The sequence below is a fragment of the Thermobia domestica genome, chromosome 8, assembly GCF_964235325.1.
Source record: "Thermobia domestica chromosome 8, izTheDome1.hap1.1, whole genome shotgun sequence".
Taxonomy (NCBI): Eukaryota; Metazoa; Arthropoda; class Insecta; order Zygentoma; family Lepismatidae; genus Thermobia; species Thermobia domestica.
In genome coordinates this window covers 67,698,889-67,714,239 of record NC_137461.1, presented here as the reverse complement: position 1 = coordinate 67,714,239, position 15,351 = coordinate 67,698,889, and the positions used below count along the sequence as shown (strand labels likewise).

The window sequence follows — 15,351 nt, the reverse complement described above, 5'->3', positions numbered from 1 at the left end:
TTGTAGTGTATGTGTGACGTCATTACACTTATACGGAAAGTACATATGATATATAAATTTTAACGTATACGTTCTCTGTAGAATTAAGATATGGACGGTGAATAAGTCCAGAAATTGTAGGATTTACACATGTAACATATGTTCTTTTCCTCTGTATAGGCAGTTAAATAGTGAAACAAATTGAGAAACACTGTTTCGGAATAAAATAGTATTTGTGTGTTATTTATATAAAAGACAAGATAAATATTATCTAATCAAATAGTTATAATTAATATTCTGACATCTTTACCACAAACAATTTGTACAGTCTATTATCATGAACATAATAAATAAAATTGAAAGAATATATGGTAGTATTATATTTCAAGCAGTAACATATTCTGAAAGTAAATTTCAAAATTGTTTGTCAGTATGCGACAGAAACATTTCAATGAAGAAGTCAGTCTTCAGTGTCATCTACTGGAGAGAACTGGTAATTTCAAACTCAGAAACAAAGATTAGGATACTGCTCCAACTGGTGAAAAAGGAACCAAAAAAAAAGTTCCAAAGAAGTGTCGAAGAAAAAGTTCTAGAGTGTCGTTCAGCCGAGGTGAATGGTTAACAGGAATTGTCAAAGGGCAAAATTTTCGGCAAACTTCTGCAAAATGTCTAAATTTAGAAGGAAAACTATTCTTTCTCATCTTTTTCACTATTTATTTATTTTATTTTTCTTATAAATTCGTGTACTATATGTATAAGCTTAAGTGAAGTTCGAAATATTAAGGACGCTTCCATTTCCAATGCTTCGAAATGTACATGAACCGCGTGGTACAGAAGACTATGGGGAATTCAGACCTCTACAGTCTTACGTACGTTTCTGCTTTCCCGTTAAATTTTATAAATATGAAATGGAAGAGCAAATGTATAAAAGAAACCCCTTAGTGTTTGTTACTTTTCGCTTAACATTCAGATTTATATAAATTTTTCTTAATTTCTGTAAAAAAAAATAAAATAAAAAAAATAAAATAAAAAAATAAAAAACAGTCCATTTCGGAAAGTAGAAAATTAAATTTTAATTAGAAAATGTTATTAAAATGCATACATTACTAACAGAATATCCCGTTCTTCGCACGGAGAAAATATATACATAAAAATACATTTCCTTTTGGACATAAAGTATTAATGGAGGCTGAATTTGCATTTGAATGGCATCGGAAGTATCATTGTTCATCTCAGTGACCCCCCGAAAACTGGATCGGACACTAATATTCGTCACTTTCGATCATTCTTAAATATCTCCATCCCCCTAAGTTGCACTGTCAAAGTGAAATGGTAAAAAAACACAGCAGGCTGAAAAACTCATCTATGTGGCAAATTTGATCGAGATCGGTCTCGTGGTTCAAGAGTTATTAAGTTTTATTTATTTTTACACATCTTCCCCTCCTCCTCCCCTTACCCTGTATCATGAGATTGAAATTATAATATCACTCTCAGGTTTGAAGTTCATTATGCTGAAAATTTGATCGAAATTGGTCGAGTGGTTCAAGAGTTACTAAGTCACAATCATAGTGACTTTTATTTCTAAATGTATAGATACGTAGATTTTTTCGAGAACTTTCATATAGTGTAGCAATTTCTGAGCCCTTAATTTATCGATATCGTACACTTACTTACCTTCCTAAATGGCCAAACTATATACAGTACTCTCTAATACTTAGCGAGTCATTTGCGATTTGTTTACTCTCTTTGATGCCACAATAACCTGAACAATGTTCTTATTAATCTTTCTTTGAGGGAAGAGTATCTATCCCGGTAATACACCCTTAAAAGCAAATTAGCTTTATCGATTTAATTGATGTTTACTGAAGGTTCAACCTACCAAAAATATCTTAAATGAAAGTTTTTCTGTTAAATTCTGGTTCAGGAAGATTTTTCGGAAAGAAAAAATGAAGATTTTAAGCTTTTTAGAAAAAAAAAAAAAAAAAAAAAAAGACTGAAGATATTCTAAATTTACATATAACAAACATATATTTACGGATTTTTAAAGGGATTAAAAGCCTTTTGGTGTAGAAGATGCTTATTTGTAGCCGTAATGTAATAGCATGGATATTCACGACAAATATTCAAAATAAAGAAAAGCTATAATAAGGTGGTTTAAATATTCTCAATCTGCGCGTGATTTAATTTGAATTGATATAGTACTTACAAGGGAGGGTCACGAAGTGGCTCCGCTGAGATCGGAACGAGACAATTGTGTTTACATTTGCTCGTATAACTAGACGAATTCCAAAGTGAGTTACAACATATTTTGTAATGTAAAAGCTACAAAGCTGGCAGAATAGTTCGAACTGGGTATTTGTTCGGAAACGGTTGGGTAAATGGAAAGCTCGGCAAACATGTAGTTAATCATTTTCAAGGGCACACTTTTTGGGGTAAAAAAAAGTTTGTCCCAGGGTATCCCGCAGAGTCCCAGGCGGGGTCCAACTTAAAAGTTTCAAATGGCAATGGGGATTAAGTAGTACATCGTTTGAAAGGTGTTGTGAAATGAAAGAAAATGGAGCTATCTTGACTCTATACGACAACCCTGTACAAAATGGTGGCGGGTCAAAATGTAAACAAAAACTTAATTGAAAAGTTTATAGCCACCCTTATAAATTGAAAACGGTGGGACAAATATGAAAACAGGAAAGGGCGTGTGGCATTATTTCAAAGTATTCATATTAAAACGTCTTGTCCCAAGGCCTCCACAGGGTCATAGGTGGGGTCCAACTCAAAAGTCTCAAATAGCAAGGGGAATTAAGTAGCACATCGTTTGAATGCTGTTGTGAAATGAAAGAGGGAGCAAGTCTCTACTCTTTACGATAATTCCGTGCAAATGGGCGGCGAATCAGCGTCTAAACACAAACTTGATTGAAAAGTCTATGATCACCTTGAATCCAAGATGGCTGCTTAAAACCTATGTCATTCAAAACAGTACGAATCTAAATCTCTATTTTTCTCTATTGTGTATTTAGAAACAATAGGAAGACTAAATAACAATTGAAGTTCTATTCACTTCAACTATTATTTCATTCCGTTGTTCCTAATGCACGTTCGCCACGGTTCTCTTGATATCATTTACGTGATTATAACGAATATGCGATGGACACATAACTCTGACTTCCTATTCATACTGCTAAACAAAAGTTGAATACCTTCGGGACATTCCTAATTTTATCATACTTAGTTCATACATAAAGGACTTGCTGCACCAGTCAGGTTGGGGGTTCTATTGTAACGTATTCGTGATGGTTATTTGTATGCCATTCGTTGGTTTGATCACAATATTTCAAGCAATAACAAATATACAAACAACATTCGTCTTCAAGATTTGCGAGCAGTACCAAACCACGTGTAAATCATTTCAGTACATCAAGCAGCGTCAAACTTTGTTGGTTTGACCACAATATTCCAAGAAATAGGATATTTATATACAAACTCAGTTTTCACGATGGCAGTCATACTGGATTACAGATTATACATCTTTGCTATTTTGTGGGTATCTACTATTGACCACAAACGCAAATACTACATTTCGCTTCTCCAACACCAGTGGTTTGAGCTGGACATGCGTTCGATACATAGTGAGGCATTTTGAACTCAAGATGTTGAGTTTTAGAACATTCCGTATCTTTTCGCCACCTACTGATCAAAATTCATGCCAAATTTTGTTTTCCTAGCTTCAACAATTTGGTATGCCTATCCTTTCGATATAGCTACTTAACCCCCCTTGCTACTTGAAACTTTTAAGTTGGACCCCACCTGAGATCCTGTGGAGGCCCTGGGACAAGACGTTTTAACTTAAATCGTTGTACTTTGAAAATAATGCCACACGTCCTTTCCTGTTTCACATTTGTCCTACCGTTGCCGATTTATATTGGTGAACATGAACTTTTCAATTAAGGTTTTGCTTACATTTTGACCCGCCACCATTTTACACAGAGTTATCGTATAGAGTCGAGACTTGCTTCATTTTGTTTCATTTCACAACTTTCAAAGGATGTGCTATTTAATCCCACTTGCCATTTGAAACTTTTGAGTTGGATCTCGTCTGGGACCCTGCTGGGGGTCCTGGAGTAAGCTATTTTACCCCTAAAGTGTGCCCTTGAAAATAATGGGATATGTGTTCGAATTTTCCATTTACCCAACCGTTTCAGAACAAATGACTCGATTCACACTATTCTGCCAGGTAATTTTTTGTAGCTTTTACATTACAAAGTTTGTTGTAACTCACGATATCCCGCCTGGTGGCACGTATAACTTTGGGATTCGTCTAGTTATAGCATAACATATCAAATGCAAACACGATTGTCTCGTTCGGTTCTCAGCGGAGCCACTTCGTCACCTTTCCTTGTTAGACTCCTAATATTTTTGGTATTACTCAATAAGAAAGTCATCCTGCTTATATGTATCTGAAACTGCGAATATGTAACCTGCTTATATGCTTACATGATAGAACGTTACAACTGACTCGTAATGTATTTTAAACTAGGAAAAAAGATCTTGTTAGCACGTTATCTTTATCTACAGTAAGTATTTTACTTGTGGCCCCGCGTAGGGAAGTCTCTAACGCTCTCGCCTTTGGTGCGAGCGGTCTCGGGCTCGATTCCCAGTGGGGCCACTCGGTCGAAAAATTGTAAAACGCTTTCTCAGGCCAGCCACCCTGAATGAGGTTTTCCTGGGTTTTCCTCATTCACACGAGGCAAATAGCGGGGTGGTACCTAACTTATAGGTCCCAGGCCGCTTTCTTCCTTCCCCAATCCCTTCTTTCTTCTCTTTCCCCGGATAGTGTGCTCGCCGAGGGACGTCATCCCTCAAAAAGTGACGGGCTAAATGGCCTTAGCTGCCGAAAGCCCAGAAATCTAAATCCTGAGTATTTGACTTATTTTGGTACTTTTCCTTTCACTATTCCACTAGATTTATTTGTAGTTTGCAGTAAGAAACTGCAGTATGAATAAAATCTCTGAAACTTCCAATGGGACTCACAGGGAGATACTGAATTATGACGTCATACCAAAACATCTGTTTTTGTTGCCGTGACGTAAGCAGCTCATTTTTTCATCGTTGGAAGCGTTGTATCTCCGTACTTTCCTTAGATATTTAGAATTTGGTATATTGAACACCAGTTCTACACGATGGTGTCTTTAAACTACAACCTTTGTTCAACAAGAAAATGTCCATTCAAGCCTATTTATTCCATTTTTAAAAGATAATTTTGTCGATGCAATTATTGAACTTTTTTTAGCAGTCCAAACAGCTCGCTGTACGGCTATAGTATATGGAAACAAACAGCGTATACTCATCTAATATTTTTATATTCCAGCATTTACTTACCTTAAATATTGTATATAGAAGAACTTGCGTGTACAGGAGTGGGAAAACGCTTTATTTATAAAAAAAGGTCAAGCGTATACCTATCAAAAATTCTAGTATCACATAACTGTGTACATATATATATTTCTATTACTACTATTTTCTCACTATGACTGCGGAGAGAATAAGTACGCACTGAAACGCACATGTACGCATATGCCCTCCCCCATATGAATACAGAAAGATATGTTCTTGCGGAGTCAGGTGCGTGACAAAGCCATATATTGAAAGAACTGTGACGTTCCTTGATCTACAAGTGTATTCATTTTATTTATTGGGCCATCATGTATTTCGTTTTGAAGCTTCTACCCACCCACCACGGTTCTTTACAACAGCGCCATAACAAACATAAAGGTAATACAATAAACTTCCAGGAACCAGGAACCAACGTGATATGATTAGTTCGATATTGCAAAGGCAAACAAAAGAAAACGAAAGTATATTTGAGTGAGTAAAAGCGATACCCTTGACCACAAACGGAGCTCCATTTGTTACAGATGTCGTCAGGGAAACAGATTGCATGCATATTCTAACTAAAAGACAACTCACTCTATATCAATTGGAAGGAAAAAGGAGATACAGACATAGTGGAGCCAGAACTATTGTCTGCAGGCAAATCCTTCTTTTTCCAAGTTGCATGTCTTACGATTAAACGCATGACTCTAATGCAAAGCAGATTTTTCTTTTACAGATTACTTATCTTGAATGTAACGTAAATTTTGAGAATTGATATTTTTGTGAGCTCGAACACAGATAAAAAAATAGTTTAAAAAATCCTGCCATTCCATCATCTTTAAAATCTGTAGGCGCATTTCAATCATTGTATATTTAACATAATATCAAAAGTTTTTAATATGAGCACCAATTATAGTTTTATTTAATATCAATAACTGCTTATGTAGTATCAATTATAGTTCATTTTAATCTTAAACATTTTTTTTATATTTAGGGTCTACATCATTTATTGCTTATTATCAAACATTGTGTAATTTTATTAATCATTGTTTGTTTTAACATCAATCATTGTTTACCTTAATTTCAGCTGTGTTTTTCGTGTAATGTATTGCAATCAACGATACAACTAGGCTAATTGTTGCCCAGGGCAAAAAATCGCCTTAGCCCCCCTCCCTGACCAACCATGCCAAAACGCTCCCCAACTATAAGTACACCTGATATTGGCATTATACAGTAATTCTCCTATTCCATTTTTCTTGGTAAAACTTGATTTCAAAATTGCAGTTCATAATTTAATTTTTAGTACAAGATAAAAGACCAAACCAATCAGTATTTGATTGCCAAATAATCTGAGAGTAGCATGCTTGACATATTCTTATAGTTTTATCATAATAACTGCAAATCACAATGTTTTTGGAATTATATTGGGATGTGTTTTGTGTAGAATCAGTCTGTTGCTTTAGAACAGAATATTAAATTATGACAAACAATCAAGCTGTTGTCCCGAGTATTAAATTCGGACATTTTGCAAATCTCAAATCTCTTAAATCGATGTAAGTTAAATGAAAACACAAATAATCTGGAACTAAATTTTAACTTTCCGAGGTCTTTTGACTGCAAAGGTTTTTACAGTGTCCTCAAAAGGTAGCTTTGAAGCTAACTTTTGCTCTATGGATATGATCCTAAGTTTGGTGAGTCGTTGATGTCCTGTTACTTTTTTTTTGAGGTAACCTTATGATCTTTAGTATACTAAAACTCCTTTCCTTGCCTTATAACTATCTAACTAACTACCTCTATGGCCTATGGAACCCGGAGGTTCAATGCCGCGTTCACAAAAGCTCTCCACTGACTTCTATCCTTAGCTAACTGCATCCAGTTTCTACTTTGTACTTGTATTCCAATCTCTGCAAGATCCATCTTAATATTGTCCTCCCATCTGCGCCTAGGTCTTCCTAATGGTCGTTTTCCGATTGGTCTTCCAGTCAAGACTTTGAAAGCGTCTTTACTTTCTTCCATTCTAGCTACATGACCCGCCCATCTAAGCCTCCTAGACTTGACGACCCTAACAATGTTGGGTAAACCATATAAATAATGTAGTTCCTCGTTATGAAGTTTCAGCCATTCCCCATTCCCGTTCTTCTTGGGTCCGAATATTCGTCTCAGGATCTTGTTCTCAAATACTTTCAGTCTATGTTCTTCCCTCAGAGTAAGTGACCATGTTTCGCAGCCATACAGAACTACAGGCATGATTGTCGTTTTGTATATTTTAAGTTTCAAATTCCTCGACAGAATTCGCGACGACAAGAGATTTTGAACCGAATAGTAACACGAATTCCCTGCTTTTAGTCGACATTTAATTTCTTCGTGAATATGATTTTCCTCTGTTAATATTGATCCTAGATATTTGAAATTATCCACTTTATCAAAAGTATTATTTAGTATTTTAACGCATCTATAATTTGCTGTATTACGGTCCCGACGCACTTCCATGTATTTAGTTTTCTCTGCATTTACTTCTAAACCTATGTCCCTGCAAGCGTTTAATAAGATCTCTGCATTTCTTTCTATTGTTCTCCTATCATCTCCTATTAAATTTACATCATCAGCATATGCCATAACCTGGTGAATACCGTTCAACTGTAAGCCCTGGTTGCTATCTTTGATTTTCCTTATAGCGTATTCCAAAACGAAGTTAAATAATAATGGCGACAACGCATCTACTTGTTTCAGGCCATTTTCGACGTGAAAGCTCGTGGACAAAAATTTTCCTACCCAGACTTTACTTTGGGATTCATTTAAACATATCTTAATTAATCTAATTAGCTTTCTCGGTATTCTAAGTTCTGCAAGAACGTTGTATAATGTTTCTCTCCTAACCGAGTCGTACGCCTTTCTAAAATCAATAAATAGTTGATGTACCGGGGTATTGTATTCCCACTTTTTTTCGAGTATTTGGCGAATGGTAAATATTTGGTCGATAGTTGATCGATTTCGTCTAAATCCGCACTGATAATCTCCAATAATTTCATCTGCGTATGGGGTCAGTCTTGCTAACAGAATATTTGAAAGGATTTTATAGGATGTTGACAGAAGAGAAATGCCTCGATAATTATTACAGTCAGTTTTGTCGCCTTTCTTGTGGATTGGAACAATGATTGATTCTTTCCACTCTTGTGGCAATTCTTCCTTGTTCCAGATAAGGAGGAGGACTTTGTGTATCTTGTTCCACAATTTTTCGCCTCCAGCTAAAATTAACTCAGCCGGAATTTCATCTACACCCGGAGATTTGTGTTTCTTTAATTTCTTTATAGCGGTTTCTACTTGTATTCGGTTGGGTTCTGGAATATACGGTTCTGCGGTGTGTATCTCCTTTTCTCCATGAACACTAGTTTTTGCTTGCATGTTAAGCAAATCGTCAAAGAAATCTTTCCATCTATTTAAGATGCTAGCCGTGTCAGTGAGAACTGTACCGTCAGATTTCTTTAATATATAAGCACGAGGTTGATAGCCTTTCTTAAATTCGTTGATTCCCTTATACATGTCCCGGATGTTTTTATTTTTACTATTATCTTCAAGTTCCTTAATTTTAGCTTTCAGAAAATCGCGTTTCTTTGTTCTATAAGTTTTGGAAGTTTCCCGCCTGATATCTGCGAAATTTTGTGTAGTCATTTCATTCGGATTTTGTAGCCAGCGTAATTTTGCCTGTTTTCTGTTCTCTGCTAGTTTTATGCATTCCTGGTCGAACCATGGTTTGTTCTTACGTATTTCCGCGTGTCCCAATTTTTCTTTTGCTGAAATTTTAATGCTATCTCTAATTTCAATCCAGGTATCCTCAACACTAGTGCACTCCGAATCTTCTAAAGCCGATCGAAACTTCAATCTGGTATTCCTCTCTTACCTGGCTCTCTTCTAATTTCTTTAAATTGAATCTCTCCGTTTTCGGACAATGAATATTACCTTTATTCAACGATAACCTCTCTCGTATTATCGCTGCTACCAGGTAGTGGTCAGTGTCACAATCAGCCCCTCTAAACAACCGGACATCAATTATGCTAGATTGCCTTCTTCTATCTACTAAAACGTGATCAATTTGATTATGTGTTTTCCCGTCTGGTGATGTCCAAGTGTATTTATGAACGTCGCGATGTGGGAATTTTGTGCTCTTCACGATTAGGTTTTTGGATGTTGCAAAGTTCACGAGTCTAAAACCTTTGTCATTACTTTCCTTATGCAGACTTTCGTTCCCTATAATCGGTTTGAAAATATCCTCCCGTCCTACCTTCGCATTGAAATCCCCTAATAGAATTTTCATATGGTATCGCGGGAGTTGGTCAAATATCCGTTCCACTTCTTCGTAAAAACTGTCTTTTATATCGTCATCCTTATCTTCCGTTGGGGCATGTACATTTAAAACAATAATATCACACCACCGTCCCTTAAGAGTAATAAAAGAAAGTCTGTCAGTAACAAATTTAACCCGTTTAATTGCTGGTAATATACGTTTATGAACGAAAAACCCTGTTCCTAAGTGGTGATTTTTCTTTCCTTCCCCGTAAAAGAACGTAAAATTTCCGGAATTCTCAAATCCATTTCCTTCCCACCTAACTTCCTGAACTCCTACTACGTCCATCCTGTATTTCTCTAACTCCCTCGTTACGGATTTTAACGCGCCTGCCCTATAAAGACTCCTAATATTCCATGTTCCAAATCTCATGTCCATTTTCTTTAGCTGAGGTCATGCCAAGTTATCAGTCCTTGTCCGAGGCTTTTGTAAATATTTCTGAACAAGTGCTTTTTTTTTACAGGATGAGGTTGTTAGCCCTACCCAAACCCCCAAGCTGGAGAACCACTCCTAGTCGGCTGTCCGCGACTGCGTATTCAGTATATTCGCAGCTAACCTCTATAGTGAAAATAAATATTTGCGGAGTTTGCCCCCCTGAAATCCGGCTCCCGGAGCACAAGCTCCCTTTGCCCACCCCTAGTTAGGTCACTGATTACAATAATTTAATTTTTCAAACAGTAATAATAAAAATGATAATAACAGATACAGAGTTCAATTGCTACAGGAAAGCATACTATAAGGTCCAACTTACACTATTAATTTTCATAACTATTATTTGCTTAACTTATAGATCAATACATTCTATTGATTTCAGAAGTGAAATATTTACTTAAAAATTTCGATTTTTTTTTTTTTTTTTTTTTGTTACAGTTCGTATAAGACGACAAATAAATACTTGCATATTTATTGGAAGTACTTTATTTGTTAAATTACAACGAAATGTTAAATTGCATGAGAAATACGATTCATAGAAAAACAAGATTGTTTATTCTTATTCTTATTCTTATTCTTATTCTTATTCTTATTCTTATTCTTATTCTTATTCTTATTATTGTTATTCTTATTATACACTTAAATTTATTGTATTAAGGAAGTGAAAATTTTATGAGATCTGCCAGTTTTAAACAATGACGTTTAGAAACAATAAGCTAAAATGTAATTTTACGACTGTTGTTCACAGCGTTTCAATGTTTTAGATAGAGAGCTTGGCAATGTTTACAGTGGTAACAAGGAATGCTAAGGCCCGTATCCAGGAGGGCCAGGGGGCCGTTCCCCCTAAAATTTTGCTGTCCCCTAAAATTTTCACGGTAGGATTGCAAATGAACTATAATATAATGATGAACTATATATAATATGGTTAGATCGGCCCCCCTAATTTCAGCCGGCCCCCCTACATTTTTGGGCTGGCTACCGGCCTGTTTCTGCTTAATTGACTTTTATCTACATTGTTTTTTTTATATTAGTGGTCATCTTTTTACTGTTTTCATATTTATTATTGTTACTATTATTATTAGTATTATAATTCCACTGTAATGCTCTGATACCACACAATGTGCTGTATTTTTGTCAATAAGCTGTTCGCGGAATTGAAATAAAGATTATTATTATTATTATTATTATTATTATTATTATTATTATTATTATTATTATTATTATTATTATTATTATTATTGTTATTATTATTATTATTATTATTAGTAGTAGTAGTAGTATTGAAATGAAATTAAATTTGTTGTTTTACATTCTACGGTTATGCCGTTTAGGCTGAAGGAAACAGACGTTTGCTGAATGTAAATCTTCATGAAATAATTGTTCAAATGAGAATGTGGGAGGAAACAGATAATCTCAAGAAATAAAACAAATACGGTATTGTCCACCACAAAGTCACTCGACGTGGGATAGAAGAGTGACCCCATGCATCAGAGGTGAACGCGATACCACTGAGCTACCATATCCTCTATTATTATTATTATTATTATTATTATTATTATTATTATTATTGTTATTATTATTATTATTATTATTATTATTATTATTATTATTATTATTATTATTATTATTATTATTATTATTATTATTATTATTATTATTATTATTATTGATAGTTATTGTACCACCACTATTTATTGTTCTTATTTTACAAAGGCTTCTCCGTAATCTAGTAATTTTGGTTATGACTGCATATCTATGGATCAGGGTTTAGATTTCTGACGTATGGCAAGATAGCCCCCACTTTAGAAAATCGAAACAATGACTAGGTCATTCGTTTATACTATGTTTGTACCGTTTGTACCGAAAATATTTTCGTTTGTGCCAATTTCCTTATAGGGTTATTTGATAGGTCAATTGGGGGGATTTTTGGCCCCAAGATAGCCCCCCGGTATTATAGCACAAAAAAAATTGAAATACACACTTCGGAAGCAAATAGTTTGTACCGTTTGTACTGAAAAAAGTTTGGTTTGTATCATGATAGTTTTCGAGAAAGGGGGATGACATTTGGGAAGGGCTATCTTGGCATCAAGATAGGCCCCGTATCAGAGCACAAAAAAATTGAAATACACACTTCGAAAGCAAATCGTTTGTACCGTTTGTACCGAAAAAAGTTTTGTTTGTACCATGATAGTTTTCGAGAGAGGGGGGATGACATTTAGGGGGGCTATCTTGGCGTCAACATGTCATTAATAATGCTTTAATGCTTTTTAATGCTTTAATCTTGGAAATATCTTATAAGGACCACAGTCTTTATACAGAGTGGACCATAAGTAATATACCACAGTTTGAATCGTCATAACTTTTACCGGAAGTGCATTTTCTGACAAGTTTCATTTATAATATACTTAGTAGGTGTCATATTGCAGTGTTCTAAAATTATTTCTTCTTACAGTTTGAACTTCTGAAATGGAGACTAGTAGGATTCCTCTGGAGCAACGAAGTAGCTGAAGAGTGCCTCATTATGTTGGAAGATGACCCATATGTTGGAACACACTGTAGTGTGGACTGATGAAGCCAAATTTCACCTATCTTGTAGTGTAAAGAGACAATTGTTTTTGCTGGCGTAAGTCTAATTCAAATATTGTAAACAATTACGAAAATAAAAGTCCCGGCGTATGATCTAGGAAGGTGTTCCGTACCAAGGTGTCATTGGTCCTTTCTTCTTTGAATATGGCGTCAATGGTGAGAATTGCCTGAAGCTTATTAGGGTCACTATTTGTATTTTACTCCAACAGGGAAACCACTTATATCTGTTGTGGTGGCAGCAGGATAAAGTTTCCCCTCAGCATGGCACAACAGTACTGAACTGGTTGTAGTAGGCATTCTCCGGATGTTGGTTGGACTTCGCGAGCCAATTGAATTACTGGTCCGCTCTCCTGACCTCATATTTCTTGTAGGGTTTTGTGATAACAGGATTGCGTTGACGCTGATGATATGCAAGTTGATCACATAATAGGAAACCGATATTAAATAGTGTTAGTGTTACAAAATAAACCATCTGTTTCCTATTATTTTCAAGTGGTCAACTTAAAGGTTGGTACTTTAAGAACTATCCTAAGTTGCTATCGGATTTTAAAAATTTCGAATGTTTGATAGCGCAAAGAATTTATAGACCTAATAAAATTATTCAATATTTCAATCACTAACTATAAATTAGCAATTATATTTCTGGAGTATCGGCTTCTATGTCCATTTTATGTGAGGTGGAGTCCTTCGGTGATCGCAGTGAGGAAGAAACAAAGGAATGGGAAAGGAAAGAAGTGGCCCCGTTGTATTGGACACGTCCGAACTTTTGCCTGATAGGAATGAGGAAAACCCCAGAGACGCGGAAAAGGCTTTTATACTTTCCGAACGGGTGTCCCACCAGGAATCGAACCAGGGACCGTTAGTACCAAGTGCGAGAGTGTTAGCGACTTCGCTACGCAGGGCTACTCTTTCAGTTACTAATAATATGGTGACTACTGGAAGGGAGCCACTGGGGTAGAGAAAGCATCTGAGTAGGGGCTTCCTATAGCTACGCCACTGCGCTGCCTTTTTGAGTTTTAATTTTTTTAAATGAAAATTTCTGCTGCAACAAAGTTCTAAAATAATTTCTTGAAGAAAATTTATTTTTCTTCCAAGGAAAGAAAAAAGTCATTTGACTTGTTCGTTGAGTAATTTATTTTTGCACGATGACAGAGCAAGTGAGGAGAGGAAAACCGAATAGGCTGAGATGTTCCTTCTAAGACTTAGGATTTCCAATACAACACCACCCTGTGAAAATGTCAGAAACTAAGAGAAAAACGTGACTTGATTCTTTAGCATCATTTCTTTTTTCTTTAAAGAACCCAAAAACTCTCACAGGAATTCAGAATTGAACACCACACCAGAAGCATTTCTTGTAAACAAGTTCGGAAGGAAAAAAAAATATAAAGTGAAATGTAACGATAAAATGTTTCAGAAAAATTGGAGAAATCACAATTTAAGAATAAAAATATAGCTCTACTGCACTATTTTTCTCTTAAAACTTTGCATACTAGTGTGTGATTAAAATAACTGTTATCCACTTGTGTGGGTACAATGGATAGACTATATAGATATATCAGAAGTAAGCAATACATTATGTGGTATAAAAGTATATAAGCATGTTACATATTCAGCTGCATGTGATAAAAATATATTGGAATATTCCCTTATATTTGTAAACAACAGCATGCACTTTTCCACAAGGATCATCAAGCAGCCGACAGAAGCCACTTACGAAGGAGTACGAAGAAGGACACGGAGAACCACGAAGGACTTCTACAACCTTTTACACGCTCTCCCTCCAAATTACGGCTATAAAAGAGCACGTCAAGACCAAGAGCATATCAGTTCCAGCTGATCAATACTAACTTTCTCTTCGCGCTGCTCTGGGCAAGGGAGATTCCCAAAACTTACCTCTGCACTGCTCGGGCAAGAAGTTCCTATCTTATCCTATTTCCGCGCTGCAGTAGGCAGGAGATACTATCTTACCACCGTGCTGCACTAGGCAGGAGGATCCTTTTGTCTCCATTCTGCGTTGAGCAAGCGTCACCAACTTACCTCCACGCTGCTTCGGACAGGAGGTCCAACTTCTTAGAGAAAAAAATATTGTGTAGAGGAAACTACTAATTTGTAGTATATTATTTGTACAGAATTTTTTATAATAAAAAATGAGGAAAAGAAACCCGTGTACCGTCTGTACCATTACATTACAATATGTACTTCAGGTTTTATCTCTTATAGTGTGGTAGTATTGTGTATTGGCAACTGTCAGAAATTGTTAAAACCATATGCCTTTGTAGCAAGCAGTGTAGCAAATTTATGTAGAAGCAAACAAGAAGCTTTCGTTGATAAAGTCGAGTAGTTTTCTAACACATACTTAGTGAGGAGATAATTTCTGTGAAGACAATGATGTGAAAGGTCAAAACAATCATCTTTAATCTAGTTTGGATTGAAAGAGAGAAAACAAGGAACTCATCATTGTTGACCGTGCTAGGAAAGTTCCGATGATGACATCCTTGACGATTCTGATGATGGAGACATCTTGCTGGATTCTACGAATGCTCAATGACGATCAAAAAGAGTCAAAGATTCGATCAAGTGTTTCAAATTTGACACATTCAGAAGAGAGGGACGCAATTTCTTGGAAAGTGTTGTGGCAATTGATA

The 15,351-nt window shown here is 35.7% G+C and overlaps 1 long non-coding RNA gene across 1 annotated transcript in view; it reads left to right on the top strand.

Moving 5' to 3' along the window:
• Positions 1-15,010, top strand: part of LOC145691761 (uncharacterized) — a 47,200-nt gene extending 32,190 nt beyond the window's left edge. Inside the window, exon 3 of the long non-coding RNA XR_014132537.1 lies at positions 12,573-15,010. This is a non-coding gene — a long non-coding RNA (uncharacterized LOC145691761). The remainder of the gene's footprint in view (positions 1-12,572) is intronic.
• Positions 15,011-15,351: the final 341 nt, after the last annotated feature.